Genomic DNA, 12,147 nt, shown 5'->3' on the forward strand with positions numbered 1-12,147 from the left:
AACCAGTAGGAGTGATGACTGAGCTGGTGCTCCATCAGAAGGGCTTGGGGTGTACATACTCTGTTCCAGCCCCTAGATTGTGGGATCCATGTGTGTTATCTATCTGTCTTGTTTTCCCCATCTTCACTACATGCAGTAGGAAACTAATATACTGCAAGTTGTTCCCACACCCTGAGTTCCACAACAGCTCTGGAAGTAGGATAGGGGGAGAGGTGGGACTAGTTTTGAGGGAGGGACTTCTGGGGGGGGATTGTTAGGTTGTTTTTTTAACTCCTCCCAAGGGGTAATTCTCTAACCCGCTTGCTCTGTGTCACGTGGAGGGATACATACTCACAAGTCCAGGGCATAGCGAGCACATTGAAGCTGATGTCCATCAGAAAAGAGAGGCAGAGAGGGCTTAAGGCAGGGGAAAGCTGCCTGCTCTGAGACCCCATTCTGCCTGCAGGTGTGTGACAATGTACAATGAGATTTTTTCCTTTCCTCTGGTATTGCAACAGTTCCTGTCTTATGTGCCTCTAATTGTAGGTTTCCCCTAAAGACATTTGGTGTCACTGTAAGGACGGCGTTTTTCTCTCCCTCTCTGCCTGTACAGTTATTCTCTCTCTCTCTCTCGCTGTGCAGTTCGCTCCATAAGCCGTTGGTGAACATACCATAGGACACAGACAGAGAGAGAGACAGATAGAAACCACACACTAGCCCTTCCTCCTTGCTTTCCCATCATGGAATAGCTAAACTTGCCCCCACCCACACCTCCATCACCTCCCAGTGCCCTATGATTATTTTGACCCTCTGATCTTTTTGGAGGGAAGCTTCTGCCACTTTTTAACACTACTCGCCTGGAAAACACACACACATAGACAGAGCCCCCCAAACCCTATTGTGAAGGAAGAGGTTCTTTTTTTTTATTTCCTCTTTTCTTTTGCTCTGACTTCAGAGCTTCAGACTCCAGCCTGAGCAGCCACAATTTCTTACCATGTATTCTCCTTTTAAACCATCTCCTTCCTGCACACGCTCAGTCCTTGCAGCCACGGATCTAACACAACTCCCCGCTTCTCGCCTGCAGGTTCTTTGCTCCCCGTCACTCAGCTGATCCTGAGCTTTTTTCCTCCTGTTTTTCCCCCCTTCCCTGGGCACTGAGGTGTGTGTCTGTGTGTGAGTGTGGCTGTGTGCAAGGAGGGGAGGCGAGGGGGGCTTTTTTTAATTCTTGGTGGGGGATTTTTTTTCAAAACATTAGTATTTTAATTTGCTTCTCTGACTTGGACACTTCTCCCTTGGAGATTTCTTTTCCATGCAAAGGTAGGTGAGACGCATGCACACCTGGCTAACCTTATGTTTGTCTTGTTTTGCTTGGTTTCACTGTCCTTTTAGTAGAAAACTTGCTCCCACCTACGTACCTGCATCATCCCTGTTTTGTTTTGTACCTGTTTCCTCTCTGGCAGAAGTAAAGGGTGAGGGTAGACATGTCTGTAATGTAAATAATTCTGTCTTTCCGGAGAGCAAAGTTATTTCTCTGTTCATGTCCAGCTGTACATGTATGTCCATGTGTGGTGCCCATGTATGTGAGACTGCCTGTTTTTACCCAACAAGTAGCAATAATTGATTCTGGTGTGTGTTTTGGGCAGGGGTGGTGGTGGAAAGGGAGCAACTATTATGTCCAGCAGTTCACGTCTGTGAGCAATTGCAGCAGGGAATGTGTTTCTCACACATATTCAGCAGCTCTTTATACATGACTGTAAATGATACAAGGAATGTGAATAATTCCAAGAATTTCAAATTTAGCCCTGGTTAGTTTGTACTGTTATGATGGGGAAGGATGGTGGGAAAGAGGAAGGGTTACAAAATCTCCTCCCTGGAGAGGTAACTGTCTGAGACTTGTATATATATAACTTTTCTTAAAACCATCTCTGCTCAGAGGCTTCCTGGGTTTGGGATTTTCTTTTTCTTTGCAAAATGAGAGTTGGTCTTGGATTTAGGTTTCATAAATTGTCTTTTTCTTGTTTCGTTCATGATTATTATTGTGTTTCAATTGCGTATGCAACATCCAAAGTGTCTGAAAAGGGACAGAGAATAGGATGTACTTTAATATAGCAAATGCATCACTGGAAGCTGTTGGCTGGAGTCAGAGAGAGAGAAACAGAAGAATTAAAAAAGAAAAGAACCAGAAATAATGCTAAACATTGTTGACTGGCAATTATCTGGCGTATTTTCTGCCAATACTGGTTTTCGTAACACTCTTTATGGATACCTTTTTCTTCTTGGTAACGGCAGCTGTGTGGAAAGTACCAAGGACTTAAAAAAAAAAAGCAACAGAAAGATAAAACAACATGCATCATTTCCCTGCAAATTATTACAAAGAAAAATGGTAAACAGCAAAAAGCAGAACTTGCTCTGCATTTTCTCTTTGCTAATAGGAAGCGTTTTTCTCATTGATCTGGGGGTTGCTAGTGGTTCTGTATCTCTGTCGCTTAGAAGACTGCTATGTTAATTGTCAGTTGTTTCTGTGTAGTATTGCAGAGTTCTTGGGCTTAATTTTGGGCTGGTGATTGAGGATTTATTATCTCAGAAGAAGAAAAGGGTCTGCTGACCCTCCATCCCCCTCGCCCCTCGATGTTTTCACACTGGCATGTAAACTTCTCTGTTGGTTTGAGAAAATCCGCAGGCTCATTTTCTTCTCAACACCCTACCTGCAAAGAAACTTTTAATTCAAAACACTGGGAAGGGAATTCAAAAGCCCTGTTTCTGCCCCTCTTCCCCTTTATTTTTTAAGGCCACCCTCTGGGCATCTCTACCCCAGCCAGAACTGCCCCTTCCCTCAGGTTTGGGCAGGAGTGCAGCCTCAGGCTGTCTGCTGCTGGGCTGAGAGCATTTATTTCTCTCTCCATTAAATGCATAATAGTTCCATGGCATTGGAATCAAATGTGGGCTTCCTAAGAATGTCAGCAGTGCATGCCCATCGGTGAAGGTCTAATGCTATGATCCTCTCCCTAGGGGAGCCAGGAGGGAGGCAGGGATTGAATCCAGGCATTGAGCTGGATTTCCTGCCCACTGGCAGGGCATTTGCACCAGGGTGGTTGGGAGAGGTTGCAGTGTCTGTCCAGGAAAGCCTTGGCCCTGGCTGTAGCAGGAAGGTTGGGAAAGCAGCACATCTCACTGAGAAGCATGTGTCTAAGCACTGGCCACCCTGCTGCACCAGCAGATGCACATGTGCTCCCCAGGAAATCCAGTGGTGAATATCTCAGGGGAGAGTCACGGGGACAAGGAGAAAGCTTTGATGTACCACTTCTAAAGGCTTTGCCTCGTGAAGCCTGGATCAGTCTGACGGCGCCTATCATAAAGCAGGAGGTTATGCCAACCTGCCTCATGTATTCTCTCACAAAATCTCCCCTTGTTGCTGCCTTAGGAGCTTTTTTCGGGCAGAGGATTTGGCTGGAACAGGGCCAGTGTAGCCACCATCAATGAGGAAGTGAGAGGAAGCATCACGGGAGGGGGATGCTCATTTATGAGGAGCTCACTGCTTGCCTGTGGGTGTTTCTGGGTAGGCACAGTGACCTTGGCTGGGATATGAGGAGACCAGTTGGGCTGCTTGAGTCTATCAAAGTGCATCCATGATGCTGAGTGAGATTTTATGTCTCCCCGCCATTGTCCCCACCAAGAGCAACACCTTCCTCGCTGCTCCAGCCCTGGGCATCCTCAAAGTGCTGGTAATGCACCTGTGGCCCCTGCTGCAGCTCTGCCTTCTCCTCTGGTCCTGGGCTCCTTCCTTCCTTCCTTCCTTGCTGCCTTGCTGTCCCAACCTACAGCTCTGCTTAGTGTCACAGCCCTGCCCCGTCCCATCCATAGCAAGACGCTCCAGGAGGATATCCCAGACCAGGGCTTAGGCAGAGCCGTGGACACCTTTGATTTTGGGAGAAGCCTGCAATTCTGGGCTCTGCTGCAAAGAATGCATATGCTTGGTCAGCTTTTTTCCTGGGGAACAGAAGTGTCGAAACAAATTTTTATTCATTTTTCTCAAGGAGAACAAGTATCTGCAGCTGGAAAGTCATGAAACACACACACACTGTTAAGAATCTTTAAAAGAGCTGGCCGCTGATTTAAAATAAATTTGATCTTTCATTAAATAAGTGCCCTAGTCCTGCAAATTCAAGCAAGCAGGTGAACGACTGCACTTGCACAGAGCCTTGCTAAAACTGCTGGGTCCCTGGATGGGCTCAGAAATCAAGTACGTAGGTGGATCTGCAAGATCAGGTAGTGCCATCTCTTAGCTGTATTCTTTTAAATCTATGAGATGGGGTGACCTAGGATTGATTTTAAGAGTGTTCAAGATCTACAACACCCTAGTCTGTTATTGAAAAGTAAAGGTTTCTTCTTAGTGATGCAGAGGTGCATAGTTGTTTATAATGACCTAATATAGTCAGCTTATTTAGTTTATTCGTCTGTGTCTGTAATGCGTACCTTCAAGCTCTTAGAAATTGTATATTTGTTTGAAAAATGTCTTATACAAAATGTATTTAAGCCCTATAATCATAACTCAGACTGCATAAATCAACCCACTAACTTGGTAATAAACTCATCGCTCTCCCAGTACTCGTCAGGCCACCGTGTTTGAAGCACTGCGGTGTGCCTTGGAAGAGCAATCAGCCCAGTGTATCAAGGACTAATTGCAATGAGGAGATCTCAGAAAATGTGTTGTTGTTTGCCTTGGACTGGAGGTGTGTGCTGCTGTGGTGGTGCAGGAGGGAGGTGTTCTCTTGGCTAACCCAGGCTCAGTCATCAGGGGCTTTCAAGGTTGATACCAGTCCTTGCAGCCTGTGGGCGAGTGGACACGCTGTGGGCTCCTGGTGTGAAACACTGCTTATTGGTGTTTTCTGCAGTAGCTTGTGTTTCCCAGCACCTGCAGAGCGCAATACAGCAGCCTGATATTCGTGTGACCAAGGCAGGATCAGAGAGGTGCTTCCAAAAGGAAAGGCTGTCCCCTCTTATCAAGTGTGTGTGTACTAAACAAAAAAGGCAGCTGGTATCTGATTCTGACATAAAAATTGTTGGCAGTGCAAGCATCTCATCCTGCTCCATCATGCATGGATGTAAATGTTGATGGGGCCCACCTGGGGTGGGCTAGCAAGGGGCGTTTCTCTGTGAAGACACTGGAGCTTGGGGTTATGGCTGCATGGTTGAATGGAATGGAGGGGAGCTGCTGACCTGTGCCGTTGGTAGCCAGTGAGGAAGTGAGTGCAGGGGATTTTGCTGCTGTGATATAGTTACTGAGAATATTTGTGTGGTGCAATCATTAGAGGTGGGGTGACGGTTTTTATTTCGTTTCTTTGAAGTGCCAGAGTTTGGTTGTCGCTGGAGAAACAGCACTGTATAGAGAGCACTGGTGGAGTTAGTGGTATTAAACACTTCTCAGGTGTTGGATTAGTGTGTCTTGCTGACAGGCTTAGTTAAGTTGCTTGCCAGGATGGAGCTTAGAAGTGCTTTTTCCGGCAGATCAGACTGTCAGGGATAGGTGGGACCTCTCGCTGCTGCTGCAGTCTGCGCATGTGTGCAGTGTGACCTGTCCAGCACCATCTCACACCTCCTCCCAAACTGGGGACCTTCAGCAGTGGTGATGCCCTCATTTGCTCCTCTTCCATAGGCATTTCTTTTCTTTCCTGTTTTGCTTCGAGAGCTAGTCTAAGTTTGCCAGTGGGGGTGGTGGGCTAACTGTTTCATGGACTTTTTTGGACTAAGTTTCCTTGCAAGGTTGTCTGCTGTGGAGAGGGATTTGACTTAGACTATAGTGGTCCAATTCAGCTCTGTGGTCGGACATGCTTGCTTTGGTGTCTTTACTGCTTTTCAGTGATTTTGATTAAAGCAGCCATCCAAGCTTTGCTTTTTTTTTTTTTTTTTTTTTTTTTTTTTTGTTTTTTTTTTTGTTTTTGGTTTTGGTTTTTGTTTTTGTTTTTGTTTTTTTTTTGGGTTTTTTTTTTGTTTGGTTGGTTGGTTTGTTGCTTTTCCTGGTGGCAGCAGGGAGAGAAAGGTGCTTTTTAAGTTTATATAAATGAGTATGAGTGTCAGTAGTCAAATCATGTGGGATGCAGGGAGCCGTCACAAGGTCTGGCTCTATCTACTGCCCTGAGATTGAATAGCCTGTAGGCCTATCCAGAAAGGCTACCAGTGTTTTCTCCCCTTTTCTTCTATATGAATCCTATCTTCATAGCTATATTTCTCTTCCATATCCCCATTCCTTTCCAGAGGCAGAGCATTGGGCATCATGGTGTTCCACATAGCTTCAGCTCCCTTCATGTTTTTCTTTTTGCCAGAGTTAGTTTGCTCCAAATGTGCATCTGGGTTTATGCAGATTATCTCCTTTGGAGGTATAGGGCAGGAGGGGGATGAGCAGCGATTTATAGTGTGTAAGATATAAATCTTGGTGCTCCCTTAGTCCCTTTGCATGGTGTTGCCTTTATAAGTGCTTTTTCCTCTCTTTTTCCTCCCGTTCCATACTGGGGAATCTCCTCTCCAGATGTGAGTGGTGATGTGGATCGGGACAAAGCCTGGAGGTGGGGTGAGGGCATGTGTACAGGGGTAGGAGGTTGCATCCAGTGCTGTGTTGTGACGAGGAGCAAGAGGTTTCCTGGTTCCTTGCATGCTGCTGTTTTGCTACACCTGCTCACTGCAAGAGTCCTGAAGGGAAACTGGGTCGAACTGGACACTGGGACTGGGACAAAATAGGCAGAGAAGTTGGTCCAGGTAGGATGTTATAAAAGGGCAGAGTTTCTCATTGCTGGCTTAGCCCAGATGGGAGTGACCAGCCTGGCCACAGCCCCTGTACACCCTTTTAAATCCACTTTCAGTGCAGGTGCAACACCAGCAGCTGCAGCAGTGAGCACTGTCTGCCCTTGTGGTGGGCAGGAGCTTCAGCTCCATTCCTCTGTTGACACAATCAGAGTATTTGCACACTGCCTCTCCTGCAAGCACTTTGTATTCTGGTTCAAGGGCTGAGGGTGTGAAGGAGGCCTTAGGACCATCTCTGCTGGTAGCTTACAAGACCACTGTCTTCCTCTTTGTCATCCTCATCATAGAATCACAGAACAATAGGATGGTTTGGAAGGGACCTTCAGGTCATCCAGATCCAACCCCCCTGCCATGGGCAGGGACATCTTCCACTTGCTCAAAGCCTCATCCAGCCTTGAACCTTGAACCCTGAAGGCCTTGAACACCTCCAGGATTGGGGCATCCACAACTTCTCTGGGCAACCTGTGCCAGTGCCTCACCACACTCATAAATAATTCTTCCTAATATCTAATCTAAATCTCCCCTCTTTAGGCTTAAAGTCCTATCTCAGTTGACATCTTCATTGCTTATCTGGAGGAGGGAGTAAACAGCACGTTAATGACTTTGCCAGATGATGATAAAACAGGTTTGTGCTGCCGAGGGAAACACAGAAAAATAACACAAAGGGAACTAGCAAGGTCAGAAAGATGGGCAGAAAACAACATAATGAGATTAATCTCAGGAAAAATGCAAGCTAATGCATCTAGGGGCAATATAATCTGAAACATGCAGTCTGAGGGCCTGGCAAGTGGCAGCGGGAGTGACACACGCAAGTAGACTGAGGTGTGACAGTAGATGGTCTATCATACATGGGCTTGCAGCATGGCAGGGCCAGCAGCAGAGACTTTGCGATGGCAGCCTGCTGCTGTGGCTGGCCCAGGCACCAGCCCTGTGGGAAGGCAGTGCTTGGCACATAATTATCGGCAGAGCATTGGTAGGCAAGAGGTGATTCTCAGCATGAATCTGCACGGAACGACCATGGGGCTAGAGAGATTAATTTATGAGCAAGGATTAAGTGCTAAAGATGTGTAGCTTGGCTAAGCGGTGGTTGAAGTGCGAGGACATGACCAGAATCCACTCGCATGAAATGTGCCCAAGGAGGAAGCATTGCTGTGAGTGATGCAGACCAAAGGGAATCACTGGGAGTACAGAGGGAAAGGCTGGAAAGGGAAAACTCTGGCTGTGGGTCAGAATCTCCCCGTGGAAGGAGCTGTTGCCGTGGGGAGTAACAGAGATTTTTTGGTTCCTGATTATTTCAGATGCCAAAGGTGAAAATGTTTAATTGTTATTTATTTATAAAGTCTTCAGTTACACTAACACCCCACATAGTTAAAGCCCAGTAATGATTTTTCACCAGGAAACTTCCTTCACCTCTGTACATCCTCGACTGTGTTGCTCCTGTGCCTTTTCTTCTTTCCTCATTTACGTTATGCCTATCTTTCCAGCAACATCTTTACTTGTTTCTGCAACATCTCCTTCATGCTTGGTCAAAGGTTTCTTAGCAGCGTAAGAAGATCCCCACTTTGATGTGCCAGAGATGGGGACCAGAGGCATGGCCAGGACAGGGCTATCACAGCCACATGAGGGAGAAGCAACATGGACTAGATATTAGGAAGAAATTTTTTATGTTGAGGGTTGTAAAGCACTGGAACAGGTTGTCCAGAGAGGTGGTAGATGCTCCATCCCTGGAAACATTCAAGGTCAGGCTGGATGGGGCTCTGAGCAAGCTGATCTAATGGGAGGTGTCCCTGCTCACTGCATGGGAGGTGGACTAGATGACCTTCATGGCCTCTTCCAACTGAAACCGTTCTATGATTCTGTGGTCTTATGATGTAGGCTGTGATGGTAAGGGTGGGAGAATCTGAAAGGTCTGAGCTTGTTCTTCATACACATGTAGGGTGCTGCCTACAGTATAGGATGAGATCAGGGTCTTGCAGGGGCTTCAAGATAGAGAGTTTGCTTATTTTTATTGTCTTTTTCTTTTTCCATGAGAAGTGTCCTGTGCTGACCACACTGCTCCTTTCCCTGCTTGCTGGGATAGAAGAATTTCTTCTGCTGCATGTCCCGAGCAGGAGGAGAGCTCTGAAATCACCAAGATGGAAAGGGGGAGGCTTTAAATCTCCCCGAGCATATCTGACAGAGATTAATAACATGTGAGGAGAAAAGGCACAGCAATCACCCAGCTTGCAGCTGAAAGGCAGCCCTCCATGGGCATTTGACCAGGTGGGGCAGCTAGGAGAGCCTGGCTCTGGTGCAGTCCATGGATGTGTGTTTCAGGGGTGTGTGGGCACTTGTAAGCAATGGATTCAGGCACCATTTGAAATGCTTTCTGCTGGCTTCTGTCATGTCCTGTTGCATTAGGAGGTGCTAAAACGATGGAGATTTAAAAGCTCTTCTTTGAAATTAGCTGCCGATAAAAGTGACTGTGTTTCTTACCTGATACTTGTACACCTCCACGTAAATACGTGTGGACAAGAACAGGCACTGCCTCACATGAACAGGCAGAGAAACGTGCTGATGCCAGCTGAACATAAACACAGAGGGAGCCGTGTACCACTAATTGTATTGTACCACTGCAAATGCTCAAAATGGGAAACCTGTATGACTAACACATCCCCACAGCCAGACGCATGCATCAAAGATAATACACAACCGGCGCTTGCTGATTATAGCAACAAACAAACATGGGCTCACAACTGTGTACAACAGACCACCCCGGGAGGCACATGCGCACACACAGCTACTAAATGGGGTCACCCACACGTATTCATAGATGAGCCACGCAGTCACAGACGTCCTTAAATCAGCCTGGGTTTGTGTGAAGCTGACCGCAAGAACTGTGACCCAAGATGCTTACCAAGTTTCAGATGCATATTTGGAGATGACATATAAATACGAGCACAATAGGTCCAGTTCTGGTTGATGAGGCTGTCTTACCTTCTCCTACAATGCTAGCTGGAGGTTGTCATTTTTGTTCCTCTTCTGCAGAGGTGTTGCAGGGTGTTAGGAGGACAGAGTGGTTGCTGTGCTTCCTGCTGCTTCTGAGTAACAGGTGAACGATCATGATGCATGGGATGTAAAAGACTTGTGTCCTCTCAGGGTGGGAGGTGCTCTACACATGTAAGGCTGCTCTTAAAGGATATAAACTCCATGCTTTCATCTTGGCTGTAGGCCCTAGTTTGCCCATGTGAACAGTGTGCAGGGAGGAAGGGACCAACCTGGGGCAATGTGGATTGGCAAAGAATGTGGCGTTAAGGATGGTGATGGGGAAGATGAACTCTGTGGATGCTCCCAGGTGAGAAGGGAGACATCCTGCTGGGCTCTGGGTGGATTGCCTCCAGCACTGTGATAGTGCTCCGGGGACCTCTTTCTGGTGTTTCCCTGTCTTGTCTGGCTGTAAAAGGCTCTTTCACCAGCAAGATGCAATAGTCTCTCCTATCTTGTCTGCACTCTATTTTTTTTTCAGAAAGGGTCTACATGAGTGTTGCAAAGGTCTTGTCAGTGCTCCCTCACCCACAGTTCTATGGGACACCTTGGGTTGGCTCACTAATGGCACTTTGGTCAGCTGGGGTGTGACTGGCAGGTCATGGCATTAATAACCTCAGGATACCACTCGCAGACCTGGAGGGGAAAGTACCTCAGCAGAGACCCCTCTGAACGGTGTGTGCCAGGAGGTGACAATGGTCTTTGGAGACAGATGCTCCCAATACGAAGCACTTCTGCATCATGATGTCTCCTCTTTTTCTCCCAAGCAATCTTCTCTGCTCATTAAGCCCACTGATTCCCTTGTCATTTCAGAGCATCCTTCCCTTTCCTTCCCCATCTAAGTCACAAGACCCACCGTCTGGCAGGACCAGGTGCTTTCTCTGAAGCAGGGAAGGGCTGAGCCAGAGGCTGGCAGCTTCTCCCCTGACTGCCAAGTCAACGAGCTCCCTGCCAGCACGTGACTGGGGCAGGTGTGCGTGCCAGATGCAGGACCAGCGAGGGCTTGGCTCAGGATGGCAATGGTTTTAAATGGCCCTCAGAAGTGGATGGTGGGAGGAGGAGTGTGGACTTGAGACCTGGCCCTGGGGAAGGCTTTGGTGCACGTTATTCAGGGATAGGAGCAGGAGAAGCTGTCAGCCCACAAATATTTTCCCTTCCCCTGGGGATGGAAGTGCAGCGAGTGTAGCGTCACTCCTCCAGCTCTATGTGACTTCTGCAGGGGAATGTTTTCATGCAACTGAGGGGCTTTTGGCCAGAAAAGAAAAGTCAGATGTGGGGAGGATTTGGTTTTTGTTGATGGGTCTGGCCTGCCCCCACCAGCTGGGGATAGACTTACCTGAGCAGAAGGCTGATTGGGAAGAACTCAATTTGGCCTCTGGTATTGTCTTCGTTGCAGTAAACACCTCTTGCACAAAGGGGAGGTTAAAGGCATCCCAAAGGCAAAATCTGGGGCCTTATAATCTTGTATGTTCTTATTGATGTTTTAGCTGGTTATCAACCCTTGCTGTTAGTATGTATTTTTCTGGGTATGCAGGTGTATGTGTGTGCCAAACTTGTTCCACTTGGTCATTTTGATTTAAAAAGGACCTCTCCTGTGTTGAAATATTGTAGCAGACTCACTTCAATCAAATTTCACAGCAATGCTACGGCACGGAAAGGCCAACAATTGCAATCTCAGCGAGAATATCAGCATTGCATAAGCTGCAGCCTGGCCAAAATAGTGGAAGTATCTGATGCCAACCTCCCTATCTGAATTAGTAGTGGTGAGGACCCTGGATCTGTCTCCAGCAGGAAAACTGCTCCATTCCCCTCTGAAGTTGAGACAGGATGACTGGCTCTGCATAAAGAGCTCAGAAGTGCCTCACTGCATATTAATCCTGCTTAATGTATGGAATACACCATGATCACAGCATTGGGGCTGGTTTTGGTGGCAGAGCAGGATTAAATTTCAAGAAGAAAAGGGGTACTATATCTCTAGCAGGGTAGCTGCCATTCAAGGGCTGTATTTGGCTTCAGGACACCAAAAGGGATTCACCTGGCTCTGTTTCTTTATGGCCTCTAATATGTCACTCTAAGCTGCACAAATTGGAGCGATGAACTGCCAGTGATGCAGCCAATACCTAATTTGTGCACGTGTGTTTGACATTGGCAGAGCTGCATCCCAAAGTCCTGGGTGCATCTGGCAGTGGTGAGATGGAGAAGAGGTTCTGAACATTTGCTTGAAGGGAAAGCAGAGAAATGCAGATAAGTTTTTTTTCTCCCATTCATTTGCTCTGTTGTACTGTTGATTATAAAGCTTTCTACTTTGCAGTTTGGAATCATCATGGCCTTGTCAGTGTGGTTGCTCTG

The 12,147-nt window shown here is 47.1% G+C and overlaps 1 protein-coding gene across 5 annotated transcripts in view; it reads left to right on the forward strand.

Moving 5' to 3' along the window:
- The first annotated feature begins 679 nt into the window (after positions 1-679).
- Positions 680-12,147, forward strand: part of CACNA1I (calcium voltage-gated channel subunit alpha1 I) — a 176,558-nt gene continuing 165,090 nt past the window's right edge. For 3 of the 5 annotated variants that reach the window (XM_054086735.1, XM_054086745.1, XM_054086753.1), the window contains exon 1: positions 680-1,296. The gene's annotated coding sequence lies outside the window, so the exon portion shown is untranslated. The remainder of the gene's footprint in view (positions 1,297-12,147) is intronic. The other 2 variants (XM_054086719.1, XM_054086726.1) reach the window with 2 other exon arrangements.

Source organism: Cuculus canorus, chromosome 1 (genome assembly GCF_017976375.1).
Source record: "Cuculus canorus isolate bCucCan1 chromosome 1, bCucCan1.pri, whole genome shotgun sequence".
Classification (NCBI taxonomy): domain Eukaryota; kingdom Metazoa; phylum Chordata; class Aves; order Cuculiformes; family Cuculidae; genus Cuculus; species Cuculus canorus.